Below are 20,857 nucleotides of genomic sequence, written 5' to 3' on the forward strand. Positions count from 1 at the left end.
GCAATTTTTTATCACATGGAAAGTTGTACAGAATGCTGGCAGCAAAAATGGACGCTGGAGTCAGACAGACCCGTGTTCTGACAGTAGGTCTGCCTCTGACTAGTTGCGAGACAGGTTTCAGTCCACTGGGCCTCAGTTTTCTCATCTGCACAGCACACTGGTTAATGCTACCTACCTCAGAAGTTTATTGTGAAGACTGAATGAGATCATCCATGTAAATTTTTAGCTCAAGAACCAGAATATCATTAAGTACTATAAATACGGATTATTTTATTGATTGCACTTATGACATTGTTTCAAAATTATTTTTAATTTTTTAATTTTTTGAGACAGAGTCTTGCTCTGTTGCCCAGGCTGGAGTGAAGTGGCATAATCACGTCTCACTGCAGCCTCAACTTTCCAGGCTCAAGAGATCATCCCACCTCAGCCTCTCAAGTAGCCTCCCCAGTAGCACTACCACACTTAGCTAATTTTAATTTTTTTTGTAGAGATGGGGTCTCCCTATGTTGTCCAGACTGGTCTTGAACATCTGAGCTCAAGTGATTTGCCCACCTCGCACTCTCAAAGTGCTGGGGTTGCAGGCGTGAGCCACTACACCCAGCCCCAAATTATTTTTTATATGTCTGTCTCTCCTGCATCCCCCATTAGAATGTACTCTCCTTAGAGCAGACACTGGTATTACTTATAGTTTTACTGTTGTCTTCTAGAATATTTGTAGGCTCATAGTAGGTATTTCAGTAAATGTTTTTCAGAAAGTGAAACAAGAGCCTGAAAGGCTCAGGTGTTGTCCAGTTCATCAAGTGTATAGGCTATAGGAGCTTGGGTTCAGTGGAACTTTTCCTATTACTTAATGATTTTCATTTACATGTCAGATCTTTGTCATTGCCACTGCTTTTTTTTCTGATAAGGCAAGTATTTACCCTCTCTTCCTCCTTGGATGTTTCAAATTTGTATAGTAACCATCTCAGCCTCATTCACAGCCTGTCTTCACCTAAGGTGGAAACACCATGGTTTGGACCACTCAAAGTACTTCTACAACTGCTAGTTCAAGGAAAGAAAGAATGAGAATATCTGTGACCTTGAAGATCTTGTCCTAAATATGAGCACCTGGTAAAGAATTGAAATCTGCAGGTTCTAAATGTACATCCTATAAAACAAGATGCCTACAGCCAGCAAAGGACGGCAGATGCCAGTGGGCAGCCTTGCAGGGAAAAGGCTGTCCTGGCTCTTAACCAGATTGAGTTATTGCCTATTCTGGGAGCATTTTAAGGAGGGCCTTAGGGCACTCCTAGGTGCCGAATGAGGAAGGTTTTCAACATTCCTTCAGCAAGTGAGTCTATAGTTGTCACCTGTCTTGAATTCCCTGAAGCCACTCAAGTAGGCTTTGTGCCTTAAGCATACCTTATTTCTCTGCTCCTTAGAAGATTCATCAGCTCTGCCTCTTCAATTCTCCCTATTAATGAAGGCACATCACTGCCCAGAGGGATAGCAACATTTAACCAGTGAGCAGACTCCTTCAGCACAGAATGCTGCAAACTTTTTAAAAAGACAGGTGCTCATAAATACTTCTTTGATGTATTAGCATGGATAAATGTGCCTGTGTAGATCTTCGAACAATATAACTAAATTCACATATTTATTATAGTATACTTTCGCATGAGAATAAAGCAAACATGAAGAAAACAAGTTTTAACTCTTGCATAGTAGGCTTGATGTCCCAAATGGGGAGAAAAAGCTGACTCTTACTTTGAAGGCTGAAGGGCAGAGGAATTGCTAGCACGCATTTCAGCCCCTCCCAAGAGATGAAGTGCTGTAACTTGCGTGATTTGAGTTAAGGGAAATCATCCTCTTTGTGTGTGGGTGCTGTCCTAGGGAGCAGAATACAAGAAAGTGGATGTGTTAGGCTGTAAATCTTTAACTAAGGAATGTGTAGGGGCTGTGCAGGCACTTTTCTGCAATTATGCAATGCAACACTAAGAATGCAGCCACAGGCTGTGGCCACAGTGCAGAGAGATGGCCAATTGGGTGACAACAGCTTGTCATCACCAGGGTAGATCTACAGCTAGAAGCAGACTGCAGTTTATTCTACTTGGTTTTTCAAGAGAGACTCTGATGACTAGAGAGCACAGAGCAACAAATTCTCGGTGCAGCTGCCAGCTCGACTGGCCCTGTGCTAACTCCCCACTGTGAACAGGACAGCAGTCAGCAGCTAGACAGCTGAACAAGATTCATAAGAAGCCAAGAAAATCAAAACATACACCTTCAGAAGTCAGAGAAGGAACCCCAAGTAATCCATATGCTTAGTCTAAAAGTCTTGCTCCTCCCTGCACCCCCTGTGAGTCAGCATCTCTAGATTAATAAATGCCATCCAAACCCCTGCATCCGACCTAAAAGTTCATTTCTCAAAAAACAGTTTTCCATCTTGGAAGCTCTCAAATGAATTCAATCAATATGTGCTGAATAATCATTATGAACCTGCCTTTTGTTAGATGTTGCACACAGTAGGAAATAAAGACATACGCCAGTGGTCTCATCACGGAGGCATTTCCTGTCTTCCTGGGAACACAGATGCACTAGAGTGTGTGCTTTGTTTTCAGGCATAGTGCAGAGCTTGTGAAATTCTTTCCCTGAACCATCCTGGGTGGCAGCTGATGGTGAATAGGTATCCCTGAAAGCCCAGAAAATGTGTTTTGCTTATGCAGTGGCTGCACGGAACTTCTGCAAACCAGTCTTTACTCCTCAGCCTGTGCAGACTGGGAATAGCACCAAGTTCAAGCCAGCCTCTGTATGTGACCTAGGATATGTTAATGAGCAGGCATTGTAAGAGAGCAATATGCAACATTCTGGAGTTATTTTCATATCTACTGTGTGCCTGACTGTGTTCTATAACAAACCTGCATGTTCTGCACATGTACCCTAGAACTTAAAGTGTAATAATGAAAAAAAGAAAAAAGAAAAAACAGAACAAAGTGAAAACAACAAGGACAACAACAACAAAGGCAACCATAAACACTACCATATCAATAATTACATTAAATGAAATGGTCTAAATATATTAAAGACAAATATTGGCAGAATGGAATAACAACCATAACTCAACTATAGCTGTCTATTTAACGATATAAACAGTTTTAAAGTAAAAGGATGAGAAAACATGTATTATGCAAACATCAACCAAAAAGAGGAATAGTGATATCATTATCAAATAAACTTCAGATAAAGCAAAGAAATTATCAGAAAAGACATTATGTAATGATAAAAAGATCAATCCACCAGGAAGATCTACCAGTCCTAAATGTGAATATAGCAAACATCACAAATATGTGAAGCAAAAACTAATAGAACTGAAAGAAAAAACAGACAAATCACAATTATGGTTGGAAACTTCAACACACCACAACTGATGGAATAATTAGACAGAAAAAATAACAATATAGCAGAACTCAACAACATTATCATGCAACAGAATCTAATCAACTTTTACTGATTCTCCAAGAACAGGAGAACACATGGTCTTTTTAAGTGTTCATGGACAGATACAAAGATAGACCATATTCTAGGCTACAGACACACAAACACATAGACACCAAAACAAACAAACAAAAAACTCAACAAAAATGAAGAGAAATGACATCATACAGTGTACTCTGACCATAAATAAATCAGCCTAGAAATGAATAATAAAAAGATAACACGAAAATATCCAGAACCTTGGAAAATGACAAGTCTGAAATTGATAATATCCCACCTCAAGAACCCCCCTAAAAAGAAGAGCAAAATAAATCACAAGTAAGAAAAGAAAGGAAATAATAAAGATAAAAGCAGAAATCTATGAAATTACAAATAAAACAAAAATAAAGAAAATCAATGAAACAAAAAGTTAGCTCTTTGAAAAGATGAAGAAAATTAAGAAACCCCTAGAAAGACTAACAAAGAAAAACAAAATAATAATATCAGGAGTGAAACAGGAGATATCACTAAGGAACCTGCAGATATAGAAAGGGCAGTAAGAGGATACTATGAACACCACCACACAGTACAACAGAACAAAAGTAAATTTGTCAGTTTAGAAGACAGACAAAACAGATCATTTCCCAAACAAAGCTATCAGAAAACCCAGTATGAAATAGGTAATTTGAATACCCCTACAACTTTTACGGAAATTTAACTTATAATTTTAAAAACTCCTTCAAAATATTCTCCAGGCCCAGATGGCTTAATTGGGGAATTCCAACAAATGTTTAAAGAATTAATGCCAATCCCACACAATCTCTCCAGAAAACAGGAGAGGAAGGGATACTACAATTCATTTTATGAAGCTAGTATTATCCTGATACCAAAACCAGACAAAGACAATATATACAAAAGACCACAACACCCATACACAAAAATATAGCTCAACATCTCTCATGATATAGATCAAATTTCTTAACAAGATATTAACAAATAGCATTGATAAACATTTAAGAAGAATATGGACCATAACTAAATGAGTTTCGTTTCTGGGATGCAAAGTTGGTTTAAATTTCAAAAATCAATCAATGCAATCCATTATATTAACAGGCTAAAAAAAAATCACAGAATTACATCATCCAATATAGAAAAGCATTTGACAAAATGGAAATTTCATTTATGTAAAAATGCTTACAAAAATAGGAATATAAGGGGAACTTTCTCTACTGGATAAAGACCTACAAAAAACAACTCATTCATACTTAATGGTGAAAGTTGTATGCCTTCTTTCTAATGTCCGAAAGAAGGTAGGGATCTACTTTCACCACTCTTATTTGACATAGTGCTGGAGGTGTTAGCTAGTGCAATAAGACTGGAAAATAAAGTAAAATGTATACAGATCAGAAAAGAAGAAATAAAATGATCCTTACCTGCAGATGGCATGGCTACCTACATAGAAAATCCCAAGGCACCTACAAAAACAAACAAACAAACAAAACCTTCCCAAAACTAACAAGTAAATTCAGGCTTACAAAAATCTGTTCTATCTCTATATGCTAGCAATAAACCCATACATTCTGAAATGAAACATACAGTTCAATTCTTAGTCACTCAAAAACAGGATTATATAGTTGCAAGTATGACAAAACTTGTGTACAATTTATAAGCTAAAAGTTGAAAAATTCTAAAAAAAGAAATCAAAAGATAAATAAATGGTTTCTGTAGTTACAGATTGAAAGACTTAACATAGAAAAGATGTCAATTCTCTCTAAGCTGATATAGAAGTTGAAAGCAATTCCTATTAAAATCTCAGCAAGTGTGTTTTTTATAGCTGCAATAAAAATTAACCTAAAATTTATAAGGGAAGGGCAAAGGTAACTAGAATAGCTAAAACAATGTTGGGAAAAAATAAAGTGGGAAGAATCCATCTACCCCATTTCAATTCTCACAGTAATCAAGACTTCTTGGTATTGGTAGAGGGATTAAACAGATGGGTCAACAGAATAAAATACAGCACTCAGAAATATACTCACACAAACATGTGCAACTGATTTTGAGAAATGTGCAAAAGCTATTCGAGGAAGTAAAGATAGTCATTTCAACAAATGGTGCTGGAATAATTAGACATAAATAGGCCAAAAAAAAAGCCTTAAAAACAAAAGCAAAACAAACAACCCTTTACCTGAGTCTCATAACTCAATTAACTCAATATAGATCACAGACTTAAGTGTAAAATGAAAAGTATAAAATTGTTAGAAAAAAAAAAAAACCACTTAGGAGAAAATCTTGGGGTTTGGAACCAGGCAAAGAGTTTTTTACACTTCACACAAAATTATGATCAATAAAAGAAAATCTTCATAAATTAACCTTTGCCAAAATTAAAACTTTTTGAACTTTGAAAGACCCTATTAAGAGAAGGAAAAGACTAGCTACCAAGTGGGAGAAAGTATTTGCAGATAACATATCCAACAAGGGAATCAAATCTAGAGTATACAAAGTTAGGTGCGGTGGCTCACGCCTATAATACCAGCATTTTGGGAGGCTGAGGCAGGTGGATCACCTGAGGTCAGGAGTCAGACCAGCCTGGCCAACATGGTGAAACCCTGTCTAAAAATACAAAAATTAGCTAGGTGTGCTGGCATGCACATGCAGTCCCAGCCAGTCGGGAGGCTGAGGCAGGAGAATCACCTGAACCCAGCCGGCAGAGGTTGCAGTGAGCCGAGATCACACCACTGCACTCCAGCCTGGATGACAGAGCGAGACTCCATCCCCCAACCCCACAAAAAAGAAAAAAATATATAGAGTACATAAGGAATTCTCAAAATTAAACAGTAAAAAACCCAAACAATCCAATCTAGACCATACAAAAACGATATGAAATCATTTTACCAAAGAATATACACAAACGGAGAATAAGCACCTAAAAAATATTCCATATCACTAACCTTTATGAAAATGTAAATTAAAACGACAATGAGATATCATTACACATCCATCAGAGTAGTGAAAGTTTAAAAATATAGTGGCAATATCAAATGCTGGCAAGGACGCAGAGAAAATGGATCACTCATGCAATCCTGGTGGAAATGTAAAATAGTATAGCCACTCTGTCATTTTCCTTAGAAATTTAGCATGGAACTACCATACGGCAATGAAAAGTAATGAATTACTGACTTCTACAACAACGTGGATGAAGAATATCGTGTGAAAAAAATCTTAGAAGAGTGAGTAAAAAAGACAACCCCCAAAAGTTATGTATTGTATGATTCCACGTATGTAACATTCTTGAAATATCAAAATTATAGTTACAAACATGGTATGTATTAATTTAGGTATATCAACAATCAATTCAAATGTGAATGGTCTAAATACACAAATTAAGAAACAAAGTGTTAGAGTAGATTTAAAAAAAATAACCAACTATAAAAAAAGAAATTTAAAAAAGTCTTCTTGTAAAAAAGCAACCAACTACTAGCTATAAGTTTGGTACAAAGAAACTACTCTAAACATAAAGATTCAGAATAAACAGTCTTGGAACTAATATGTCAGAATAGCAAAGCTGCCCTATACTAAGTCAATAAACAAAAGTCAACTGCTTTCTCATATGCAAGCAAGGAACAATTGGAGTTTAAAATTAAAAAAAAAAAAAATACACCCTCTACAATAGCACCAAATAAGACAAAACGTGTGCATAAATATAACAAAATAGATACAATATCTATATGCAAAAACCTACAGAAATCTGATGAAAGAAACCAAAGACTAATAACATGGAATAGTATTTAATGGTCATAGATTGGAAGACTGAATATTGTTAAAACATTGATTCTTTGCAACTTGATCTACAAATCCAGCATAAACCCATTCAAAATCCTAACAAGACATTTTGCAAATCTAGAAATCTGATTCTAAAATTTGTCTGAAAGGCAAAACAACAACAACAATAAACAAAAGCAGAATAGCCAACACAATACTGAAGAAGAAAAGCAAAGTTGGAAATATCACAGTATTTCAAAGCTCACTCTAAAATGGTAGATATCAAGAGAGTTTGGTATTAGCAAACTAGACACATATATTAATTGAACAAGCTCAAGAAATAGACCCGTGCTGGTACCATTCCTTCTAAAACTATTCCAAACAATATAAAAAGAGGGAATCCTCCCTAACTCATTTTATGAGACCAACATCATCCTGATACCAAAACCTGGCAGAGACACAACTAAAAAATATCCATGATGAACAATGATGTGAAAATCCTCAATAAAATACTGGCAAACGGAATTCAACAGCATATCAAACAGCTTATCCATCACGATCAAGTAGGCTTCATCCCGGGGATGCAAGGCTGGTTCATCATATACAAATCTATAAATATAATCCATCACATAAACAGAACAAAAGACAAAAAACACATGATTATCTCCATAGATGCAGAGAAGGCCGTCAACAAAATTCAACAGTCTTTTATGCTGAAAACTCTCAATAAACTAGGTATCGATGCAACATAGCTCAAAATAATAAGAGCTACTTATGACAAACCCACAGCCAATATCATACTGAATGCACAAAAATTGGAAACACTCCCTTTGAAAAATGGCACAAGACAGGGATGCCCTCTCTCACCACTCCCATTCAACATAGTATTGAAAGTCTTGGCCAGGGCAATCAGAAGAGAAAAAGAAATAAAGGATATTCAATTAGGAAAAGAGGAAGTCAAATTGTCTCTATTTGCAGATGACATGATTGTATATGTAAGACTCCATCATCACAGCCCCAAATCTCCTTAAGCTGATAAGCAACTTCAGCAAAGTCTCAGGATACAAAATCAATGTGCAGAAATCACAAGCATTCCTATCACCAATAACAGAGAGCCAAATCATGAGTGAACTGCCATTCACAATTGCTACAATGATAATAAAGTACCTAGGAATGCAACTAACAAGGGATGCAAAGGACCTCTTCAAGGAGAACTACAAGCCACTGCTCAAGGAAGAGAGGACACAAACAGATGGAAGAATATTCCATGCTCATGGTTAGGAAGAATCATTATCATGAAAATGGCCATACTGCCTAAAGTAATTTATAGACTCAGTGTTACCCCCATCAAGCTACCACTGACTTTCTTCACAGAATTGGAAAAAAATACATTAAAGCCCACATAGCCAAGACGATGGTAAGCAAAAAAAAACAAAGCTGGCAGCATCATGCAACCTGACTTCAAACTATACTACAGGGCTAGAGTAATCAAAACAGCATGGTACTGGTACCGAAACAGAGGTATACACCAATGGAACAGAACAGAGGCCTCAGAAGTAATGCCACACATCTACAACCATCTGATTTTTGACAAACCTGACAAAAACAAGCAACAGGGAAAGGATTCCCTATTTAATAAATGGTGTTGGGAAAACTGGCTAGACATATGCAGAAAGCTGAAATTGGATCCCTTCCTTACACCTTATACAAAAATTAACTCCAGATGGATTAAAGATTTAAACATAAGACCGAACACCATAAAAACCCTAGATGAAAACTTAGGCAATACCATTCAGGACATAGGCATAGGCACACAAACACAAACAAAAGAAAAATATACCTGTATAAATAGGGTCAACTTATTCTTGTTAAAGGTATTTTTTAAAAAGGCAATTCTATGGAACAGAAGCTTCTAGAATCAATCCCCCACAGATACCAATGGGTGACTGCACATGCATATTGGAATTGAATAGTTAACTAAACACAAACGGTAGAAGCAATGTTTCTCATTATTGGAATGGAAAGTTATAGTCAACAATGGGAAAAGGCTGGAATGATCCATGTAGTAATGGACTAGATTTGGAAACATCAATTTAAACTCATGTTTAGTTTAATGTAGATACAACTGGCTACATACAGACACATTTCTAGATATGTGTATATACAGATCATATACACACATATATTTCCTTGCTCTTTCAGCTGAGAATGCCTAGATGCAATGACACCCCAGTATCAATAAGTACATCTAGTACCCAGATCAATGCTGTTCTCCAATAAAATAGAACAGGGCTTGGAGAAATGTCTTATTCTAGGACTGGGACAGGAAGCATGTGAGATGAGCCTAGAACATCCTGTAGTGATAGAAAGTTAGAAAGTATACACACACACACACACACACACACACACACACACAGACACACACACACAGAGAGAGAGAGAGAGAGAAAGAGAGAGACAGAGACAGAGACAGAGAGAGACAGAGAGACATGAGATTCAGAAGCTGCCAACTGGAGAGCTCCAAGCAGCCAAAGTTGAAAAAATCTGGGCGACAAGTTAAATAAATATTAGATTATAACACAAGTATAAAATAAATATCTGAGCCCATACTGATATAAATGAATAAATAAAGAGACAAATCTCCCATGCAGAAGAATTCAAATAATTTAGGTACTTTCCCCCAAAGGAAGTGAAATAGAATTTCCCATTCCTTCAATATGGGCCATGCATAGTGCTTCCTTCCAAAGAGTAGAGCATGGAAAGGAGGACAAAAGGGTAACTTTGCAGTGGAAAAACGTTATAAACAGTACTTAAGCCAGTTAGTCATGCTAAACATTAATGGTAATATGATAATTCATATTAATATTATAAATATATATTTTTTTGAGACCAAGTTTTGCTCTTGTTGCCCAGGTTGGAGTTCAATGGTACAATCTCAGCTCACTGCAACCTCCACCTCCCAGGTTCAAGTGATTCTTCATGACTAAAACACCAAAAGCAATGGCAACAAAAGCCAAAATAGACAAACGGGATCTAATTGAACTTCAGCTTCAGCCTCCAAAGTAGCTGAGATTACAGGCATGTGCCACCATGCCTGGCTAATTTTTTGTATTTAGTAGAGATGGGGTTTCGCCATGTTGGTCAGACCTGTCTCAAACTCCTGACCACAGGTGATCCACTCACCTCGGCCTCCCAAAGTGCTGGGATTACAGGTGTGCACCACCACACCCAGCCATAAATCTTTGATATAATGTGATGAGAATGATACTTGGCCTATGTAGTCTTCCTCCTCAAAACACATAACCCTAATATAAACACGAGGAAAACATCAGACAAATCCCAGTGGAGGGACAGTCTATAAAATACGTGATCAGTACTCCTCAAAACTGTCAAGTCATCACAAACATGCAAAACATGAGAAATTATCACAGCAAAGAGGAGCCTAAGGAAACAGGATAACTCAGTGACATGCAGTATTGTAAATGGGACCCTCCAACAGAGAAAGGACATTAGACAAAATTCAGGATGTCTGAATAAAGTATAAACTTTAATAGTAACACACTATTTTGGCTCATTCATTACGACAAATGCACCACACAAATGTAAGATATTAGTAACAGGGAAATAGGGTGTGGGATATATCGTACTTCTCTATACTATCTTCATGTCTTTTCTGTAAATGTAAAATTAATACAAAATACATCTTTAAAACAATCTTCTTGTAATGTGAATGCAAATGAAAGAGAGTGGTATCTATCACACCTAAGTGGAATGCTTAATGACTTGATGAAGGCAAGTCCCTAAAGATATTGCTGTGGACCTAGATATGAACGACAAGAGAGTTGGGAAGAAAGAAAATGTGGACTACTTTCAGACTGTTTCATGAGTAACTAATGTCTCAATTCAAGTAGGAAAAAAAAAAAAAAAAACAGAAATGGAAACTGAACATCCTAGAAAATGTATCATGGGTATGGTTCACTGAAAAAGACCATATAGTCATTCTGTAGATTCTTTCTCAAATGAAGTCCTGGCCAGGTGTGGTAGCTCACACCTGTAATCCCAGAACTTTGGGAGGCCAAGGCAGGTGGATCACGAGGCCAAGAGATCAAGACCATCCTGGTCAACATTGTGAAACCCCATCTCTACTAAAAATACAAAAATTAGCTGGGAGTGGTGGTGTGTGCCTGTACTTCCAGCTACTTGGGAGGCTGAGGCAGGAGAATCGCTTGAACCCAGGAGGTGGAGGTTGCAGTGAGCTGAGATCCCGACACTGCACTTCAGTCTGGCAACAGAGCAAGACTCCATCTCACACACACACACAATAGGGAAGTCCTTGCTCTCTATCAGAATACTGGTAATGGAAGTTAATGTGTAAGTTTTTAAGTTATTATAACTAAGATAAGTATAGAGGTATCATTTAGTATTTCTTGCTTAATTTTTTTTTTGACTAATCAACCAACCACCTCCCAGGTCTAGTTGAAGATAAAGTTCCTGCTGCTGTTCTTCTCCTCATTCTTGTCCTTGTTTTCTGTCTCATTCTTTCTTGGTCATCTACGCTTTCAAATGACAACCAAGTGGCTGATATCTAATCCAGACTAATTTTCCATAGGAAGTTGTAGACAATTTAAGTTTTACCAGAGCAGATGTACATTCTTAAGGATAGGATGCCGTAGGGTAGGAAGAACACTAGGCCTTATGGATTGATGTTATGGGGGTTAGTCTTATCCAGCAGAGAGCAAACTGTGAAATGACCTTACTGACGATTCCAGAATTATGAAAAAGATCAATAAACCTGACAAGTCCATTCTTCAGCCCAGTGAGGGAAAATGAGCTAAAAATAAACTGAAAATGGAGCATGAGTCAAAACGATCTCACCAAAAAGATAATGTAGGGATGCTATGACCGTCACCTCATTTCAGGATAATGTGAATTAGTCAGTCCACATACTGACCCTGTGAAGGAGGTGGGTGCATATGTTACCATCCAGAAACCTGGAGGATGCAGAGGGAAACACGCTAAGATTAATGACACCAGAGAAAATAAAATTTGTTGTTTATGGTTCTCCTGGCTAGGAATGCCTAAGGACCCAATTCTTGTACTAAAAGTGTCAATGCTTGCGTTTTAAATGTCGAGATGGCACCATTAAGCCGTTAAGTACACACTGCAGACTAGTCTTTGCATCGCACATGTTTAGCACGTTTATTCCTGCAAGGGCAGTGGACTAAATCCTTCGCAGGTAACAAAAACGTCATGTTTAATACCATTCACCTCTTCTGGACCAATAAAGAATCAACAGCCCTAAAGTGGTTGCAATTGTAGAGTTTTCCCTTAAAGACAGCCTCAGTGAAAAGCACATTACAAAGTTCTCCCAAATACCCACATTTAAATACACTGATCTGTGATCAATGAACAGATTTGGTCATTTACAAATAGGTATTGAGAGTTCATCCTACCAAGGACACTAAAGAAAGCACAGAGGATACAAAGAAGGAAGTCAGTCAGGCAGCAAACCACCAGACCTCGGAGAACTCACTCTAACAGTGCCAGAACCACTGTGCTGTCAGCCTTACCAGTGGCTTTTCTGTTGCTAAATCTAGTAGTGGCATTTCGGTGTTGGGCTTTGATCTCTGTGAAGACTCTGACATTGCTGATTATTCCTTCTTAAAACTGTTTTCTTTCTTGCTTTCTATTATACTGTACTTAATTTTGTTTCATGGGTCACTTCTCAATCTTCCCTTACATATTTCTTCCTCTACCTGTTTCTTAAATGCTGGTCATCCTTGTTGGCAGCAGTATGTGTTTTGGAAGGACCCTCTATTGAGACCCTTCCAAGAGCATCCTCTCGACCCAGCAAGTCCAATCCCAGGAGTCTATGCTTCTAAAACACTCACATGCACCAGCGTGTTAAACATGACCTTCTGTGTAGTCCAATGCAGTGGCTACCTGCCACTTCCGTCTGCTTCCCCTGACTACCATCCCTGAGGTTTGGTTAAAATTCCAGAGGAAGTCCAGGACTCTTCAGCTAGGGAACCCATATCCCTTCTGCCTTTGTACCTGGCTTAAGAATGAACATGTGGCTCAAGAAGTCAATGAGATTTCTCCTTCACCCCAGGACTTTGGCTGAAACTATCAAGAAAGATATTCTTTCTTTGGGGGGAGGATTATTAATTATAAGAATGCTATCAACATAGAACTGCTAGTGACCATAATTATCACCATGGAGAGAGAGCCAATCTAACTATGAAGTCTACAGAGGGGAGAGAAGGAGAAATTAAACACAACTTCAATGGTATCACTCAAGCCTTTGGGTTATTCAACCAGGTATGTAAACTGTTAAGTTCTCTTTTGTCGTTAGGCCAGTTTCATTTGGGTTTCTGTGGTTTGTGACCCAAGAAGTCCCAACTGCCACAGAAAAGCTCGGAAACAAACTAGGTCCCTGTTAATAACAGAATAACTCATCAAATTATGGTACATGCTATAGTATTCTGTGCAGGAGTCAAATGGAAGAGGCAACATAGTAACATAGTATGTACTGTCATGGAAAAGTCTTCTAAGACATATTTTAAGCAAAAAATGGAGATAAAAGGCATGTAGAGAATGAACCAATTGAAATTTTAAATTTGTGTGAATGTGTGTGTGTGTAAATATACCAGAGGACTGGAAAGATACATTCCAAAATAGTTAGAATAGTTATCCATAGGAAGAGGTTGGGGTTAAGGAGAGAGAGGTATGTATAAAAACAGACTTTCTTTGTATTTTCCATTGCTTTTCTAAATTTATCATGATAAGAATATGTTTAGGTATTAAATACATTTTAAAAAGTATAATAAAATAATAAAAATCCTGTTTTCCAGGTTTCTGTTTTTGACCTTTATCACTCTCATTCCACAATCTAATACATCAAAGCTAACATCCTTTTCCCAAAAACGTCTTTCTCTTTTTTATTATTCCCTAATCTAGTTAATGATACCCCCTTTTGTCTAGTCACTGAAGTACACTGAGAGCTCTCCCAGAGGTGGCTTTCCCCCTCAGTGCACTGTCCCCCATATCTGCTGGTCAGTAAATGTCATCAATTCTCTCTCTTAAATGCCTCCTGAATTTGTTCCCTTCTTCCCCTCACTTCTGCCACCTCAATTCAAGTTCTCATGAGTTGCCTGGATGATTGCAATAATTTCCTATTCAGGTCCAAGACTCCACGCCTTCTCATTGTTTATTTAATTCCACAAAGAGACATTTCTAAAATGCAATTCTGATCTGTTACTCCTCTGCTTAGCATCCGTCAGCTTATGTAGCAATGAAGTCTAAACTCTCGTAGTTTTCCTGTTTGGGAATGCTTAAGGAAATTTCCTAGCATGCTGGGTCCTTTGAGATCCATCTCATAGACACCTCCAGATTCATTTCTTACTTTCCCAACCACCCACTGTCCTTTCCACGTTTTCACACTTCCCAAATATCTCAGGGTTTCTGGAATGTGCCAACTCCTCTCTTGCTTCTGTGCCTTTACACATGCAGTTTCCTCTGCGTAACTCACTTTTCCTTCTTTGCCTGACTTACTCGTTCTTCCTCAAAGCATAAGGTGAGCATTGTTTTTTATTCTCTCAGGTTAGACTGGGCACTAGTTTTATGTACACTTCTGAAATTCTACCACCATCACCTCCCTTATTCTTTCCTGTAATTATCTTTTTACTTGTCTGCCTCTTTTTCCAAACTCTCCAAGCAGGGAAGGCAGCATCACAAAATACAGACTCAGAGCCAGGCTGCCTGGCTTTGAATCCTGCCCTACCATTTTATAGTTAGCAGACTTTCTGGCAATTCACTTCATTTCTGTGCCTCAGTTTCCTCATCTATAAAATGAGATGTATCCACCTACAAAGCTATTGTGAAGGTTACGTATGTTATTCTGCACAAAGTGTTCAGAAAAGTTCCTGGCTCACAGGAAGTACCAAACAAAGATTTGGTATCGTTTATATTACTAATAACCTTTGCAGAATACCCAGTGCAATGCCTGGCAGGCACTCAATAAGTGCTCAGTGAATGAACAATTGCTTTTTTGAACAAAGTATTTTGAACAAATACTTCTGTGTAAGTATGCATTTTTTTAAAAGTGGCTCTATTTTAACCCAAGACTTTCTGCTTGTACTCACAAAATAAGGAAAATGCCATTTAGAAATTTCAGTTTCATATAACTTAAACATCTAATGCGGTTGACAAAGCCACACATCACGGTTCTGGTGTGACTACTCATACAGCTTTCTCATAAATACAACCTCATGCATTAATTTTGATCTCCTAAGTGGCAAAAGTGTTATGCCCCATGTTGAACTAATGGCCTGTAGCATTTTATGTTTAACGTGTTCTAGAAATGCTGGCAGAATGATCTTATGGCAGAATTTTCTCAAGTCCTGCTTCTACATCCTCTAACAAGCCAAAGTTACCATGATTTTAAAAACTGTTTTTGTTTTTGTTTTTTTTTTTTTTTTGAGACAGAGTCTCACTCTGTCACCCAGGCTGGAGTACGATGGGGTGAATTTGGCTCATTGCAACTTTGCCTCCTAGGTTCAAGTGATTCTTCTGCCTCAGCCTCCCGAGTAGCTGGGATTACTGGCATGTGCCACCATGCTCAGCTAATTTTTGTATTTTCAGTAGAGTCAGGGTTTCACCATGTTGACCAGGCTGGTCTTGAACTCCTGACCTCAGGTGATCCACCCATCTCAGCCTCCCAAAGTGCTGGGATTACAGGTGTGAGCCACCATGCCCCGACCAACAATGTTTGTTTGTTTGTTTGTTTTGAGACAGATTCTCACTTCTGTTGCCCAGGCTGGAGTGCAGTGGCACGACCTTGGATCACTGTAAGCTCTGCCTCCTGGGTTCAAGCAATTCTCTGCCTCAGCCTCCCGAGTAGCTGGGATTACTGGTGCCCACTACCACGCTTGGCTAATTTTTTTGTACTTTTAGTAGAGATTGGCTTTCACAATCTTGGCTAGGCTGGTCTTGAACTCCTGACTTCATGATTCACTCACCTTGGCCTCCCAAAGTGCTGGGATTACAGGCATGAGCCACTGTGCCCAGCCAACAGTGGTTTTTAAGAACTTTTTCAGGGCCAATGGGAGGGCAAGAAAGAGGTTTTGCCATCTTTGCTCCTGAACCCATCAATATTCCTTGCAACTAAATATCCTCATCTGCATGTTTTACTGTCCCCTAAAGACTGAGACATACCAGAAAGGTCACCAATGAATAACAAACGTTCTTAAAAGAAAAGAATGACTGAAGAAGCAAGATAAAGAGAGGGAAGGGATTGAGGAAATGAAGGTGTGGGGAAAAAGGATGTGTAGTTGGAGGGTCATATGACTCAGGAAGGGGCATGCAGGGGCCCTTCTTTCTCACTGTCCTCCTACCCACCCCCCGCCTGGCAAACCCACTCACATATCTACACACATGCAAGCCCAGGACAACATTCACTAGAAAGTGTCCCACCCACCCTGTAATACATGAGCTGTACTTAATTTGTCCTAGTGGATTCCGGCCATGGAACTCAATATTTCCTTTTTTGTGGTTGTTTTTAAACCAGGTCTGGTAGACTGAAAAGACTAGGCAATATTCATCCTCCAGACCTCAGGGGCATTGGGGGATTTGGGGGTTTAGGGAGGTAGAGAATATCATGTGGGCAGGGCCTGGGCCCTCTGGAAGCCATCTGTTTCCTTCCGTGGCCTCCTGGCGCTTTGATCTTACTCTTCCACTAATCACTTCTCTCCTCCCTTTCTACTCATAAAGCTCGAAGGATTAGAGGCAACTGACTCAAAATAATACTGTGTCCTATATTTGTGCAGCTCCTTTCTTCCAAGAAAACTGAGTAGCCAACCAAATGTTGCTTCATTAACTTCACGGTCCTTCTGTAAGGGGGGCTGCCAGGCTAACAATACTTCCCTATTTAGTAAAACAGGAGCAATGCTGAGGGAGGGCTGGGGGATACCTGCAGCAGTCAGGTGACAGGTCCTGTTATAAGCAGGACGTACATGAGTCTCGTGGACAAGTAACATTTCACACTGTGCAAGGATTCGCCCCAGAGAGCAGGATTGCCTGTAAGCACAACAGTGGAGGTTTCTAAAAAACCCTTAGGAAATACATTCAAAGATAATTTTTTTTGAAAACGATATATTAAAATGAGCAGAATGAAAAGGAACTATCAATTAGGACTTTCAGGCAGAATCTTTATAGGAGACCTTAACTGTGAACTTCTCCTTGATATGATCATCTTCTGTCACTAATATCTACTGGCTTTTTTCCAGGAAAATCGCAAACGTTGTCTCTTTCTTTCACTATATTCTTTTTTTATCAGACAATAAGATCATGCCTCTCATTCCAGAAAACTCATTGTCACCAGCTCTCTAAAGCTAAGGAGTGATCAGGCATTCGCGGGAGGCGAGATGGACCAGGACTCAGAATCCCCACTTTCCGACGTGCCGCCTATTTTCTTAGCTTTTGTCTCACAATTTTTCTTTTTTCCCTTTGTCACTTAGCTATTATCCCAGCCTAAGAGTGGATTATTCAAATAGTATGTGCGAATGCTCCCTCCATTAGAGAAAATAAGAAAGCTGCTACTCTGGTTCTATCTGAAATTACTCATATTTTAATTGGTGCTTCAAAAAGATGATGGCAAAGTGAAAGTCAAATGCCTGCATGACTAAGTTTTTGTGGATTTTTTAGATCATTTTCTTTTTCTTTTTCTTTTTTTGAGATGGAGCCTCGCTTTGTCGCCCAGGCTGGAATGCACTGGCGAGATCTTGGCTCACAGCCACGTCTGCCTCCCAGCTTCAAGCAATTCTCCTGCCTCAGCCTCCTGAGTAGCTGGGATTACAGGTGCCTGCCACTATGCCTGGCTAATCTTTTTTTTGTATTTTTAGTAAAGATGGGGTTTCACCATGTTGGTTAGGCTGGTCTCAAACTCCTGACCTCAGGTGTGTGTCTGCCTCGGCCTCCCAAAGTGCTGGGATTATAGGCGTGAGCCACTGTGCCTGGCCTAGATCATGTTCTTGTCAGCTTCTACCCTCCCCATTCTGCACAGGATGTCACTGAGTGTCTGCATGGACCAGAAGGATGACCAGCAGCCATGCTTACTGCCTTTCTCTGCTCCTTTAAAGCCCCTTCGGTGAGATTCCCACTCTGAGCCACATACTTTTGTCAGTAGACTGCTGCCAGTGCGGGGTGCTGTCAGAACGCAGAAAGGTGGCCTGTGCTCCCATAAATGAAAGCCACTTTTCTTACTATAGATAAGGAATCATTTAGAAGCCACACTCCAGGACTCTTACAGAAAGAAACGTCACTCCTCTTCCGTTCACCTGGGGCCACCCACTAATACAAGATGGTATGAAACTGACAGGTCAGTGTGGAAAAGTGGCCACATCCCTTCACAAACAGCAGTGTGTAATTTCTCTTTTTCTACTTACACACAGCTTTAAAAACATGACCTTTTATTGGAGAGTATGTTCTACTTAACTGTTTTCAGTTATATTGACAAATCCTCTCAAATGACTTTGCATTATTATTTTCCACATGACAGGAAACTGAGGCTCAGAAAGAAATATAAACATCATCATGTCAAAATGTAAATAATGCCAGAGTCAGGAATGTCAGGAGTTGAACTCCTTCTGGCACATTTTACATGTTTTTTTTTTTTTTTTTTTTTTTTTTTTTTTTTTTTTTTTTAAATTTGAGACAGAGTTTTATTCCTGTCACCTAAGCTGGAGTGCAGTGGCACGATCTCAGCTCACAGCAATCTCCACCTCCTCAGTTCAAACAATTCTCCTGTGTTAGCCTCCAGAGTAACTGGGAATACAGGCACCTGCCACCCAGATTGGCTAATTTGAGTATTTTTTGTAGAGACTGGGTTTCCCCATGTTTCCCAGGCTGATCTCGAACTCCTGAGCTCAAGTAATCCACCCACCTCAGCCTCCCAAAGTGCTGGGATTATAGGTGTGAGCCACTGCGCTGTTTAGGTCTGATGATAAACTCTTACCCCTGCAAACAGTGAAATAATTTCTAGTAACTTCACAAATAGTTTAAAGATTATAGGATATAATTCTACATTTATTATGTGAGATAACAGAAATTTATATGTAATGAAGGAAAAGAGCTCATGGAAGCCTGTGATTTGAACAGTAAGAAAAATGGGACAAGTTAATCAGAACAAAACAGAACTCACACAAACAGGAAACAAATGTTTGACTAAGGCCAGGGTCTACAAGAAAATATAGAAATTGGGGTAGGTTGCAGCAGTAATAGTGAGAAACCAAAGGAAGATGACACAAGAGAGACATAGGTGACTGAAAATTAGTGCCCAATTGGAGTTATAAGAGGAAACTTGTGGCCAGGCACAGTGGCTTATTCCTATAATCCCAACACTTTGGGAGACCAAGGTAGAAGAATCACTTGAAGCCAGGAGCTGGAGACAAGCTTGGGCAACACAGCAAGACCCTATCTTTACAAAAAGTTTTTACAAAATTAGCCAGATGGTGGTAGTGCATGCCTATGGTCCTCACTACTCAGGAGGCTGAGGCAGGAGGATCACTTGAGCCCAGGAGTTGGAGGCTGCAGTGAGCAATAACTGTGCCACAGCACACCAGCCTGTGAATGGCACTGTGTTTGTAAAGAAATAAGACTCTGTCTCCAAAAAAAAAAGAAACTCGCATGCAATATGAGGTGGCGGCAATTATTTACGGGGCTTCTTTAGTACAGTACAAGAGTTTTTTATTTTTGTTACCTAAGAGAATCCAAGAGAAAGCCAGTAGAAGGAAAAGATAAGTAATTGAAACAAAATAAAGATTAACAGCACTGCCTCAGAGGTAGAAAAAATTTTAATTTAAAATTTAGAAGACTTAAAAATTTTAAAAATTGTTAACTAAAAGGGGAAAGATGTTGCTGAAGTCAGTCTCAAGAAGAAACCCCACGGCTGCTGTATTCAGCTGGGGCTGTGAGTGTGAACACCATGTGAAAGCAGTTGTATTATCACTGAGTTTATTCACCAAGAGCTGTTCCAAATTTCTATTTCTGCTTATAAACCTGGGTTTCATTACAGTGATCAGACTAGATATGGTCATGAAGGAACTCCCAAGTATCCAGAGGATTTTATTTCCCTCACACTAACTAAACGTTAGATACCAGCCCCATATTTTGCCTGAATTATAAGTAAAATTTCTCACTGCCCACATATAAATTTGCTTAATAGATGAAATCCTGACTTGAGACAAGCTAAAGTGTTGGAAATACTCCAAACCCCTGCTCTTGGGAACCAGGTCTTAAAATTTACATCAAGAGGCAAAAAGAAAAGAAAGAAAAGAGAAGGAAGGAGGCAAGAAGGTAGGAAGGCAGGAAGGAGGCAAGAAGGGAGGGAAGAAGGGAGGGAGATGGGGAGGAAGGAACCAGCGAACGTTACTAATCTTTAATTCATAGCATTTTAAGATCCAGAGAAGTTTTGTGTGTGTGTGTGTGTGTGTATGTATGTGTGTGTGTGCGTGTGTGTGTGTGTGTGTGTGTGTTTTGGTTTTTTGGTTATTTGTTTTTGTTTTTGTTTTTTTTTTGAGACAGAGTCTCGCTCTGTCTCCCAGGTTGGAGTGCAGTGGCGTGATCTCGGCTCACTGCAACTTCTGCCTGC

General features: G+C 39.0%; 1 protein-coding gene across 1 annotated transcript in view; it reads right to left on the reverse strand.

The window, feature by feature from the left end:
- The window catches only part of PCNX2 (pecanex 2), a 291,889-nt gene that overhangs the window by 112,854 nt on the left and 158,178 nt on the right, over positions 1–20,857 (reverse strand). The window lies entirely within an intron of this gene.

The sequence above is a fragment of the Saimiri boliviensis genome, chromosome 14, assembly GCF_048565385.1.
Source record: "Saimiri boliviensis isolate mSaiBol1 chromosome 14, mSaiBol1.pri, whole genome shotgun sequence".
In the NCBI taxonomy this organism is placed as follows: Eukaryota; Metazoa; Chordata; class Mammalia; order Primates; family Cebidae; genus Saimiri; species Saimiri boliviensis.